Here is a 12,899-nt window from a genome sequence, read left to right as displayed (position 1 = left end):
GCACGTAGCCTCCTACTGGATTGATACCTTGGTTCTCAAAAACTGAGGGAAATACTTATGCTACTTTGCTACATCATCCCTTCCTCTTCGGGGGAAACCATTGCAGTGCTCAAGAGGTAGCAGACAAGCGCAGGCATGGAGTACCGAGGCATCAAGCAAAGGTTTCCATAATGGTGCAACGAGACCAAGACCAGAAGGACGACAAGACGGAGGTCACCGTGGAGCCCAAGACGGCGTCACCACCAGAGCCTTTGGCAGGCGAAGATTGCTTTTGTAATTATAGCTTGTACTAGATGTCCTCTTTCAAATTGGCCATTGTTGGCTCCCTGCCCACTCAATATTTGGGAAGAGGACCAGGGCCTCTATAAATAGGACTAGCCACCACATCCTTGGCCACCAAGCACAAGAACACCTCAACCTCAAGAGGCTGTTCTTCCCCTTGTATTGTTCATTATCAGCCCAAGAGGCAATCCACCACCACCGCACTGGAGTTGGGTATTACACCACAACGGTGGCCCGAACCAGTATAAATCTTGTGTCTTTCTGTTGCGAATTTGTCGAGTTAGTTCGTAAGATCTTAGCCGAGCTAGGGCGTGGATCGATAGGAGGGAAATCTTCACGCGCACCCCAGTGTTCGAACTTAAGGGTTTTGCCGGAACCCGTGATTCGACATTTGGAGCGCCAGGTAGGGGTGCGCCGAAGCTTCCTTTTCGTCACTTCATGGCACGTCGCTTCATCGTCTCCATGGCGGACGCACGCCGTTCCCGGACCGAGCGCCGGGCTGCCCTCACCACCCGCGTTGCTCAAACGGCCCCTGTCGGTGGGCCACCCCGTCGCTCTCCATCGCCTGCCGCCAATGCCGCCACCGGCCTGGCGTGGAACGAGCAGCAAGCATCCTCGCTGACCCATCGGTGCGACAGGACGGCCGCATAGCCACTCCATCGCTGACTCCCGCTGGTTCGTCGTCTCACGCTCATCGCGTTCCTGTGGACGCACGGGCTACGCTCCTCATGGCGCACAAGCTCCTGCGCTACCGCCCGGTCGACGACCTCTACGAGGACTGGCTTGACCACATCACCGAGCTCGTCCGCGCCGCATGGGGCTCCCCTCCATCGTCCCACTCTCTGCCTCGCCCTCCGCCAGCCACGGGCGGCGGAGCTCACGAAGCACCTCCACCACCTCTGCACCAAGACGGCGCCCTAGTGCCAAGGCACGCGGCTCCACGGCGCGACCCACCGCGTCCGGCGCCCGTGCGTGAAGAAAGAAGCTGTCAAGAAGTCCCTTGACCGCAAGAGAACGCTCCGCCACTCCTCGCACCGCCGCACGAGGATCGTTTGCTACGGCAAGGCCCCGTGCCACTTGCCATTCCGGAGCCCGGGCGCCAAGACCAAGCTCCACCTCCAAGGCAGGCCCCGGTGACCACGGCCGGCTGCCGCGCCTTCACCCCCGAGCCGCGTAGCGTCGCCTAGCCGGGCAAGTTCAAGCCAGATCTGCCTCCTCGCTACGACGGCACCCCTGACACCGCGGACTTCCTGCAGCTCTACGAGCTGAGCATCAAGGTGGCCAGGGGCGACGAGAAAGTCATGGCAAACTGGTTTTCCATGGCTCTTAAGGATGTCCCCCGCTCCTGGCTCCAGAACCTGTCTCCAGGCTCGATTTCCTCCTGGGACGAGATGCGCAACTGCTTCATCGCCAATTTCTAGGGCACTCGCGACCGCCCCCCGGTCGCGGGTGACCTGCGCCGCATCAAGCAACAACCAGGAGAGACCCTGCAGAAGTACATCCAGCGCTTCAACAACGTGCGCACCAAAATCCCCAAGGTGACCGATGAGGCCATCATCTCAACATTCTCCGACGGCGTCCATGACGTCAAGATGAAGGAGGAGCTCGCCATCCATGAGGAGCTGTGCACAACCTTGGAGCTGTTCAACATCACGACCAAGTGTGCAAGAGCTGAGGAGGGGCGCCTCTCCCTCCTCGAGCTCCCTGCTGCGGACCCGGAGGAGAAGAAAGCCAAGGCCAAGGACGTGAAGCGCAAGGGAGCTGTCGTGCTCGTGGCAGAACCGGACACCAAGCGCGGTAGAGACCAGCCCGAGTCATCCAAGGGCATACGACCGTTCTGCGCCTTCCACAACCTACATACCCACAACACCCGCGATTGTCAAGAGCTCGGAGCCATTCAAGAAGGACGCTTCGGTCGACGCCCCGAGCGCAGCGACCGGGGCTATGGCCGAGGAGGAGGACATGGTGGCAGGCGCTGGGATGACCGTGGCCCACTCCAGGAGTGGCACAACCGGCCTCGTGAGGACCGCTGGCAGGATCAGCCTCGCGAGGGCGCCTGGAAGGACCAGCCTCGTGAGGCTCGTCCTCAAGGAAACGTTGGCCTACCTCCACTACCGCCACCACCCAGAACGAATGACGACCACCATCAAGACGAGGGGGCTGGGGGTTTCCACGAGCCGCGCGCTATTGCTTGCATCCTGGGCGGAGCTCAAGCCCCAGCCTCACAGCGTATCTTCAAACAATTTGCTCGTGAAGTGAATGCAGTTCTCCCCAAGCTCGAGGCCACACGCCCGCTCAGATGGTCCAGGTGCCCCATCATGTTCACTTCGGCAGATCAGCTCAAGTGCGCGGCTACCGCAGGCGTCCTCCCAATGCTCTGTTCACCAGTCATCAACAACGTGCAAGTTACCAAGACCCTCATCGACGATGGCGCAGGGCTCAATGTCCTGTCCGTCGACATGTTCGACAACCTCCAAGTGACATATGACCAGCTTTAGCCTACCAAGCCTTTCTCAGGAGTGACTGACGGCTCTACTACCCCGATCGGGCAGGTCCGCCTTCCCGTTACCTTCGGAGAACGCAAGAACTACCGCACCGAACACATCGACTTCGACGTCGCCTACATCCACTTGCCATACAACGCCATCCTCGGGTATCCAGCCTTGGCCAAGTTAATGGCGGTGACCCATCACGGCTACAATGTCCTGAAAATGCCGGGAAGCGATGGAATCATCACGGTCCCATGCGAAGAAAGAGACGCGGTGTGCTCCCTCAAGCGTGCCTTCCAAGCTGCAGCAATCAATGACCCCGACAGCCAGGGCGAGCACCCTCCTGAGGCCATCCCCAAGAATAAGAAGCAGTTGCGCCATGCAGGGCCTCAGGCAAGCAGCGCCTCATCAGGATCGGCGCCCGCCCCTGGGGCGCCTCCATCCATCGCATAGGAAACATGCCCAGCGTGCCTCGGGCAGGGCTCAGGGGCTCTCTCTGGAGGGCCTTAGACTTTGCTAGCATCACGAGGGAGGCGCTTGGGCACCACTTGGACCTCCATCTTGGGGCAGAGGTGGTCGAGGCGCTCCATGGGCCGCGCCGCCTGCGGCTGGGGGAGGGCGAGGCAGCGAGAGGGACGGCGCAGGGGAGCCCCCTGCGGCACTGACGAGCTCGGCGATGCAGTCGAGCCAGTCCTCGTAGAGGTCCTCGACGGGGCGGTAGCGTAGGAGCTCGCGCGCCATGCACAGAGCGGCCTGCGAATCCACGGGAGCACAACGAGCATGGGATGACGAACCGGCCGAGGTCAGCGATGGAGTGGCGGTGCGGCCGTCGAGCCACACCTAGGGTTGCAACGAGGATGCTTGCTGCTCGTTCCCCGCCGGGCCGGTGCTGGCGTTGGCGGCAGGCGACGGAGAACGATGGGGTGGCCCACCGACTGGAGCCGTCTGAGCAACGCCGGCGGTGAGGGCAGCCCGTCGCTCAGCGCGAGCGCGGCGAGTGTCCGACATGGAGACGATGAGACAACGGGACACAGAGCGACGGAAGGGAAGCTTCGGCGCACCCCTACCTGGCACGCCAAATGTCAGATCACGGGTTCCGGCAAGACCCTTAAGGTTCGAACACTGGGGTGTGCGCGAAGATCTCCCCCCTACCGATCCACGTCCTGGCTTCGCTAAGATCTCAGGGACTAACTCGATGAACTCGCAACACAAAGGACACAAGATTTATACTGGTTCGGGCCACCGTTGTGGTGTAATACCCTACTCCAGTGTGCTGGTGGTGGATTGCCTCTTGGGCTGAGGATGAACAGTACAATGGGAAGAACATCCTCCTGAGGAGAGGCGTTCTTGTGCTCAGTGAACTTGTGGATGGGTTGGATCTCTCCAAGACAAGTTCTTGATCCGTCCGGGCTCTCTACTACTATGGTGGCTAGTCCTATTTATAGAGGCCTTGGTCCTCTCCCCAAATATTGAGCGGGAATGGAGCCAAAAGCGGCCAATTCGAAAGGGGACAGCTAGTACAGCTTATCCTGAAAAAAGTGGTCTTCGCCTGGCAAAGGCTCTGGTGGTGACGCCGTCTTGGGCTCCACGATGACCTCCGTCTTGCCGTCCTTCTGGTCTTGGGCTTGTTGCACCGATATGGAAACCTTTGCTTGACTCCTCGGTACTCTGCGTCTGCGCTTGACTCCTTCGCACCAAAGAGGAAAAAAGGACATTTTTCGCGCCGGCACCCGCCTGGCGCCCGCTTGGCCTTGGTCGTCATGGCTCACGTCATTGGAACCTCGTGAGGTTTGCCTGGCCTTGATGCCGCTCCTGAGGAGGTCTTGTGTCGTCCACCTCGCGAGGGTCTTGAGTGCTTGTTGGTGAAGATGGGCCGTATGAGCCCGCTCGCAGAGCCACGCCGTGGGCCGCAGGCTAGCAAGTCTGGGGACCCCCATTCCCAGAACACCGATAGTAGCCCCCGGGCCCAAGGCGCGCTCGGGCTTGGCTTCGAGGTGGAGCCAAGGGGCAAGTACGGAGCATCATGGGCCCCAATAGCCTGCGGCCTTGGTCGACGCGTGGCGGTTGATTGGACATGGGCGTCTCCACTTCCCCACGCAGCCTCGGCTACTGCCCGACTTGACAAGTCCCTGCTGCATGCAAGGAAAATCCATCATTATTACCTTAGATTGTGGAGGCCGGCGGTTGGCCTCCCTTTGGCTATAAATGGGAGGTGGGGGCGGAGCTCCATCTCTAGTCTCTTCTCTGCCTCTCCCGTTTCTTCTCATTCCTCGCTCCACTCCTCTCTGGTGCAGTCATGGCGCCGATTCGAAGGTTCTCGGCCGCAGAGAAGGGCAAGGCTCCCCTCACCGATCCTGAGCTGCTCCCGCCGAAGAAGAGGAGTGTGACGCCCCGACACCGACGCTTTAGACGCCTTCCATGTTTTTCGTTGCCAATGTGTGTTTGAACTGTTTGTTGCCATGATCGTGATGAGGGCCATTGTCATATTTTGCTTCTTGCATGATGTTCGTCATTTGATTATATTGCATTGCCATGCCCATCTTTGTCATGTTGCATTTGTGCCTCTTGTCATTTTGCATTCTCATAATCATCATGAGCACTGTCATATTCATGCATGTTACATTGTTGCATGCTCCATGTATAATCATGCATCATCACCTCCTCTTTTCTTCTTCTTTCCTTCCTTTTGGCAAGTGACCTTTCCCCCTCCTCCATAAATGTTCATTCTTTTCCGGATGCTAGTTCACCATGCCTAAACCCTCTCTGCCAATTTTCAGCTCTTGTGGACTTGTTTTGGTTGGAATCAAAATTGCCTCAAGTTTGAATTTAGTTCAAACTTGCGATAATTTTCTTTCTCTAAAAGTGCCCAAACCATTTATTTCAATTAGTGCATAATTCCAGCGTTGTGGGGATATTATTTTATCTCTCCTGCACCCCTCTTTTATCCCTGTGCTTTTCTGTTTATTTTCTGCCTGAGGAAAATGAAAAAGAAAAGAGACAGCAGCAAGAGCGGCCTACCTGGGCCTCCTTCTACCAGGCCGGTCCAGCAGCAGACCCAGCGGCAGCCGCAGCGCTGTCCCATCGCTCTCTCCCGTGGTGAATACACGCTGGACACCCATCCGGACCCACCTGCAGCGACCATTCCCTTCGCCTTTTTCTTCCTCCTCTCGCCACCTCCCCCTCACAGTAAAAGCAGAGGAGGAGCACACATGGCCACAGTGGACGCCCGAGCTCCACGTCCGCCCTTCCCCCCTTCCTATTTAACCCTCGTTGTGATCCCTAGGGTTCCCTCTCTCCTCCTCTTTCCCTCCTCCGCGCCGCCGCTCCAGGGAGGCTCTCCCTCACGTCTCCTTGCTACTGCCTCGAGTGGAACCCGAACACCATGGCTGGCCAGGCAAGGAGCTCGCTGCCGGCCTGACGCCTCCCTTCGACCTCCACGACGCCCGCGAGAACCGCAGCGAGCCGCTGGTTCTGTTCTATTGCAACGCGAGCCCAAGACCGCCTCCACGACGTCCTCTTCTTCCCCTTCATCTTCTTCTTCCCGGACCAGAGCATTCGCCAAGTCCCTCTTCTTCCCCTGCGTCCTCTACTTCACGCCGGGAGCCAACGCGCGCGCCATGAGGATCTTCTTCCCCGACGTCGTCTTCTTCGACTACAATCAGGCCAGGAGCCAGACAGGCCCAAGGCCGACGCGATCGTCTTCCTCTACGACCTCTTCTTCCCTGTGTTCTCTGCTTCACGAACACAGGCGATCTACGGGTCCCCAAGCCGTCTTCACTGCTTCTCCGACCGGATCTGCTCTTCTCCGCCTCGATCTGACGCTTCCTTGCCGGAGTTCACGCCAAGTTCGGCCACCGTCCAGCCTCTGCATCGTGCGCTGCCTCCCCTGCTTCTGCACGCAAACGAGGCCGAAGACACGCCCCTCTTGCCGCGTTGACCTCGCCCGCTCGATTCCCTTCCTCGCCTGGGTTCTCACCGTCCTCGCCGGATCCGCGCAACCGCCGCCCCAGACCAAGTCCCCTGCCGCCATCGTGCCCTGCTTCTGCTCCTCCCGCTCGTCTCTGTGCGCGAGGAGGACGAGCGAGGCAACCGCTGACCGCATCTTCCTCTTCGCTAGGCCCAATGCGCCCGCGTGAGGCCAGCGCCTCCCCAAGGCCCAGCGTCCCGGCCTGGCTCCTCCTCTCCACAGTTCCGGGCCAAGGCCCATGGTTAGCGCCCAGCCGCCCCCTGTTTCGGCCCAGTTCCTGTTTTTTTTTCAGATCTGCGTTTTAGTATTTTTCGAGAGAAAAACCAGTTTTACAGGAAGCCCCCTAGACTTCATGCATTTCATTACTCACGAATGGTGCATCATTTTAAAACAAACTTAATATGAAAGTTGCTTAGAATTTTGTCTAGTTTAATAATATGCAACTTTCATCCATGTTTAAAATGTTTAAAATGCTGTTTGTTTAAATTTATTTAAATAACTTGCTAAAATGCTTTATTTCATAACCAAATAACCGTAGCTCCGAATTAAATAATCTTTATATGTAAATGGGCTAGAAAAATGCCTAGATTTACTTGGTGCACTCATCTTGCATGTTTAACAACTCTAAAATAATGTTTAGGGCAGAACAGTACCAAATCTATAATATGCTCATGAGGAGTTTCCGGAATTGTTGTTCATTGCTTCCGGCCTCATTTAAACTTGACTAGATAGGTAGTTTACTTTGCTTCACCCTTGCCATGTTAAGAACATTTAATATTGTTGGGGTACATAAACGAGAGAGAATTAAATAATTGATGTGGTGTTCCGTCAATATGCAACCCGTTGCATATTGAGCTCCACTTAACTTGTAGTGTTGTTTGTGCACTTTGCCATGCCATGCATATTTAAACCGGACATGCATCATACTTGGTTGTGCATCATGCCATGTTTATGTGATGGTTGTTTACTATGTTATTTGCTTCTTTCCGGTGTTGCTTCTTCGGGTTGGTTTCGATAACGTTGTGTTTGTGAGGACCCGTTCGTCTACGTCCGTTTGTCTTCTTCATGGACTCGTTCTTCTTCCTTGCAGGATTTCAGGCAAGATGACCATACCCTCGAAATCACTTCTATCTTTGCTTGCTAGTTGCTCACTCTTTTGCTATGCCTATGCTGCGATACCTACCACTTGCTTATCATGCTTCCCATATTGTGAACCAAGCCTCTAACCAACCTTGTCCTAGCAAACCGTTGTTTGGCTATGTTACCGCTTTGCTCAACCCCTCTTATAGCGTTGTTAGTTGCAGGTGAAGATTGAAGTTTGTTCCTTGTTGGAACATGGAGATGTTGTTCCTTGTAGGAACATGTTTACTTGTTGGGATATCACAATATCTCTTATTTAATTAATCCATCTATATACTTGGTAAAGGGTGGAAGGCTCGACCTTGTGCCTGGTGTTTTGTTCCACTCTTGCTGCCCTAGTTTCCTTCATATCGGTGTTATGTTCCCAGATTTTGCTTTCCTTACGGTTGAGTTATAATGGGAACCCCTTGACAGTTCACCTTGAATAAAACTCCTCCAGCAATGCCCAACCTTGGTTTTACGATTTGCCTCACCACCACCTACTTTTCCCTTGGAAGTCGCTCTCTTGAGGGTCATCTTTATTTTAACCCCCCCGGGCCAGTGCTCCTCTGAGTGTTGGTCCGAACTGAGCTGCCTGCGAGTCCACCTCGGGGCAACTTGAGGTTTGGTTTTACTCGTAGCTAGTCTCATCTGAGTGTGCCCTGAGAACAAGATATGTGCATCTCCAATCGGGATTTGTCGGCACATTCGGGCGGTGTTGCTGGACTTGTTTTGTCTTTGTCGAAATGTCTTGTAACCGGGATTCCGAGTCTGATCGGGTCTTCCTGCTAGAAGGAATATCCTTCGTTGACCGTGAGAGCTTGTGATGGGCTAAGTTGGGACACCCCTGCAGGGATTTGAACTTTCAAAAGCCGTGCCCGTGGTTATGGGCAGATGGGAATTTGTTAATGTCCGGTTGTAGAAAACCTGAAGTTGACCTTAATTAAAACACATCAACCGCGTGTGTTACCGTGATGGTCTCTTTCTGGCGGAGTCTAGGAAGTGAACACGATGTTGGAGTTATGCTTGACGTAGGTTGTTCTAGGATCACTTCTTGATCATATTTTCCTCGATCGTTCTTTGCCTTCTCTTCTCGCTCTCATTTGCGTATGTTAGCCACCAAATATGCTAGTCGCTTGCTGCAGCTCCACCTCATACCTTTACCTTACCCATAAGCTTAAATAGTCTTGATCGCGAGGGTGTGAGATTGCCGAGTCCCCGTGACTCACATATACTTCCAAAACCAGCTTGCAGGTGCCGATGAGTCCGTGCAGATGACACAACCAAGCTCAGGAGGAGCTCGATGAAGATTTGTCCTTTGTGTTGTTCCATTTCCAGTTGATCAGTAGTGGAGCCCAGTTGGGGTCGATCGGGACCTTGTCGCATTTGGGGTTCTTCTTTTATTTTGGCTCCATAGTCGGGCCTTGATTGTATTTGGTTGATGTAATGCTTTATTCATGTATTTGTGTGAAGTGGCGATTGTAAGCCAACTATGTATCTCTGTCCCTTATGCATTACATGGGTTGTGTGAAGATTACCTCACTTGCGACATTGCTTTCAATGCGGTTATGCCTCTAAGTCGTGCTTCGACACATGGGAGATATAGCAGCATCGAGGGCGTTACAAGGAGGTCCCATCACCACGAGATGGTCGTGAGGCCGGTGGTGTAGGTGAAGGCGATGTCACCCAGGAGGGGGCAACCCTTGCAGGTGCAGGCAGTATCGAGGGATGACTGGCTTGCGGCTCCTTTCCTGTTGAAACTTCTGCAACATGTAGCGTGCCTCATGGAGGCGTTTAAACCTGTGTTTGGTATTCACATAACAATATGTCTTGTAATATTTTCTTTGAGATTTTGCGATTTTCTTCCTATTTGCTTTATGTTCTACGTCGGCAAAGCCCGGCCCCGCGCATACCTAAACCGCCGTTGGACCGACCGGAGACCAGGACGGACCCAAGGAGTGAGGGGCTATGTGACCAGTTAGGCTCCTGAGTCGTGATGCTCAGGAGTCCCCCTTGACGCGCAAACATCTTGTGGAAAGGAGATTCGATGGTTGGTCTTGTGTTCTACATCGGCAGGGACTGACCCCGCGCATACCTCAACCACCATTGGGCCGACCGAGGACCAGGATGGACCAAGGAGCGAGGGGCTACGTGGTCAGTTAGGCTCCTGAGTCGCGATGCTCAGGAGTCCCCCTTGATGTTCAAACGACCTCCATACCTTAGCTCCGCTTGGGAGGGCGCGCGATGACCAGGTCCAAGGGACCTGGCGGGGTGGCGTACGCTTGGGCGTGACCCGAGCGCAGCCCTCGTGCCTAGCCCCCTCATGCGGCTCTCCTGAGGGGAGGCGTTGCGATGAGGCCATACACCGAGCCCGGAGGCTCCCTGAGGTTGATACAGCCGTGAGGCCGCCCTCAGTTGTTTATCACCAGGACGGACCATGGCGCTTCCGCACTTGCATGGGCATAGCCGCTCCTCGGCAGTGCTGACTGCTAGCGCGGAGCATGGTGCTTCCACTAGTATGTGGGAGGGGACTCCCTACCACGGAGAGCCCCCCGGGCGTGTACAGCCCTGCCCTGACACGTGGCTTGCACGGTAGGGCTAAATGAGGTGTGTCTGGGCACTCGTGAGCCAGCGCGGGACTCAAGGCGGGTTGCGCCTGGTCTTGATTCTTGTTCGCTGTGTTGGTCCTGCGAGGTGGTTAGACAACCTGCACCAAACGAATCTCCTGAGGTTATCGCATGAGAAAGCCAAGCACCAACGGCCCTAGGAGGTGACATGAACGGGGCCGACCCGCCAGACAGAGCTCAGCCGTTGGATTTGTCGACGCTGCAGGGAGGGGCCCGAGCACAGACGCCATGCCTAACCCTCTCACGCGAAGGGTCCTAAAGAAAGACGACCGGCGCGCGGCTCCCGCGATGGGCGATAGTCAAGCAGGGATAGTCATAGATAGATTAAGCACGAAAGGCAACCTAGATCAGGTAAATGCATGAACGATACGTGCCACTGGGTCAGGCCTGAGCGGCTTGGGGATGATGTAGCCCGAGGGGCGCCCCTAGCAAGGTAAGCTAAAGACATAAAAAGAAGGGATATATGCCATAGGGACGGATCCACGCGGCCTGGGAATAATGCAGCCCTGATGGAGCTCCCAGCTAAACGAACTTGGAAGGTGTCACCTGGTTCCGTTGATGAAGGGGTGTTGAGGCAGCTGAAGGTACGCGGCGCAGGGGTTGCTCCTCATGAGCCACCGGGGCCCTAAGCCTCGGGAGGCTCTGGGGTCCAGGCGGTTCCTTGAGGACCATCTTCATCTCCGCCAGGACCGCGTGGTGCCTGGCCTCCTGGTCCTCCATGATGCTCCCCAGGTTGCGCTGGAAGGCAGTGGCCACGCTCGCCAGGTCGAATAGCATGTGAACGTAGCTGTGAGGTGGACCTTCGCAGCGCCCAACACGCGAAGACCAGAGGCGCTCCTGAGATGCGGCTCGGTTGAGCCCTGGTATGTCGATGCAGAAGCATAGCTCACCATCATCGCCTGGGTGGGGAGCAGCGCCAGGTGGGCGGCGGTCGCCGCGTATCGCTCTTGCTTCCTAAAGCTCCTGAGATACCTTGGTGATGAACTCCTGAGCGCCGGGCGCTCCTCGCCCAGCGTCCTCCTGAGGGAGACATGCCATGAAGCACGCCTCCAAGTGGTGCCCTAGCGCCTCCCTCGTGACGTTGGCAAGGTCTGAGGCCCTCCAGAAGAGAGCCCCCGAGCCCTGCCCGAGGAGGGCGCCGGGCGCGCCTTCCTATGCGATGGAGGGAGGCGCTGTAACGCCCCGAGACCGATGTGCCAGGTGTCCTCCAGTTATTCGCTGTTGTTGCCTTGTCATTTCTTGCGTGTCATGCATTGCATATCATGTCATCATGTGCATTTCATTTGCATACATGTTTGTCTCATGCATCCGAGCATTTTTCCCGTTGTCCGTTTTGCAATCCGGCGCTCCTATGTCATCCGGTGTCCCTTTCTACCTCTTTTTCGTGTGCGGGTGTTAAACGTTTTCGGATTGGACCGAGACATGCCATGCGGCCTTGGTTTACTACCGGTAGACCGCCTGTCAAGTTTCGTGCCATTTGGACTTTGTTTGATACTCCAACGGTTAACCGAGGGACCGAAAAGGCCTCGTGTGTGTTGCAGCCCAACACCCTTCCAATTTGGCCCAAAACCCACCTAAACCCTCTCCATCATCTTGGTCGTTCGATCACGATCGCGTGGCTGAAAACCGCACCTCATTTGGACTCTCCTAGCTCCTTCTACCCCTATATATGTGATCCCCTCCGAAATTTTCGCGGATGAAACCCTAGCCATCTTCCTCCTCGCGCCCGGACAAAACTCCTCCACCGCCGGACATGTCCGCGCCGCCCTCCCGGCGAATCACAGCGTGACACCTCACCTCCGCCGCCGTCTCTCTGCTCAGCCCCGCCGCTGGCCCGCGCGGCCCGGATCGGGCCCGCGGGCCCCGTCTAGCCAGCGCCGCCGTTCAACCGCACCCGCCGCCCGAGACCGCGGGTCCTCCTGCCGGCCACCATCTCCGCCACCTCCCGCCGCCCGTCCCGCCATGCGCCGCCGCCGCGCGTCGCCGAGCCGCGTGCGCCGCCGCCTTCGCCCGGCCTCGCCCGGGATCTCCGCCGCCTGCGCCGCCGCGTGCTCCACCGCTGGCCGCCGTCCCCGCCACCCAACGCCGCCCGCGCCGCCCCGCTCCGGTCGCCGGCCACCACCGCCCTCGCCGGAGACATCGCCGGAGTTCGATCTGGCCAGATCTAGACCAGGGTGGACCAGATCCACCAACCCCGCCATCCAAACGCCTCCCCGCGTCCCGGATCTCGCCATCCCGCACCACCTCGTCCGCCCGTTGACTTTTCCGAAGGTATAACTTCTACTAAGTCCCCGAGATTGCCAGATCCAAATGCCCATGTTCATCCTGTCGTAACTTTGCATCCGTAGATCCGTTTTAGGCGTGTAGCATATCAAAATGTTCGTCTCAAAGAGTAATCATTTCATGTCATTGCAT

At 56.4% G+C, this 12,899-nt stretch overlaps 1 pseudogene; it reads left to right on the top strand.

Annotated features, from left to right (window-relative positions):
* Positions 1-1,673: 1,673 nt before the first annotated feature.
* LOC147980050 (uncharacterized) lies at positions 1,674-6,189 on the top strand (annotated as a pseudogene).
* The last annotated feature ends 6,710 nt before the right edge of the window (positions 6,190-12,899 follow it).

Source organism: Triticum urartu, chromosome 3A (assembly GCF_056163025.1).
Source record: "Triticum urartu cultivar PI428250 chromosome 3A, HENAU_Tu73, whole genome shotgun sequence".
Taxonomy (NCBI): Eukaryota; Viridiplantae; Streptophyta; class Magnoliopsida; order Poales; family Poaceae; genus Triticum; species Triticum urartu.
This window is presented reverse-complemented; position numbering and strand designations above follow the sequence as displayed.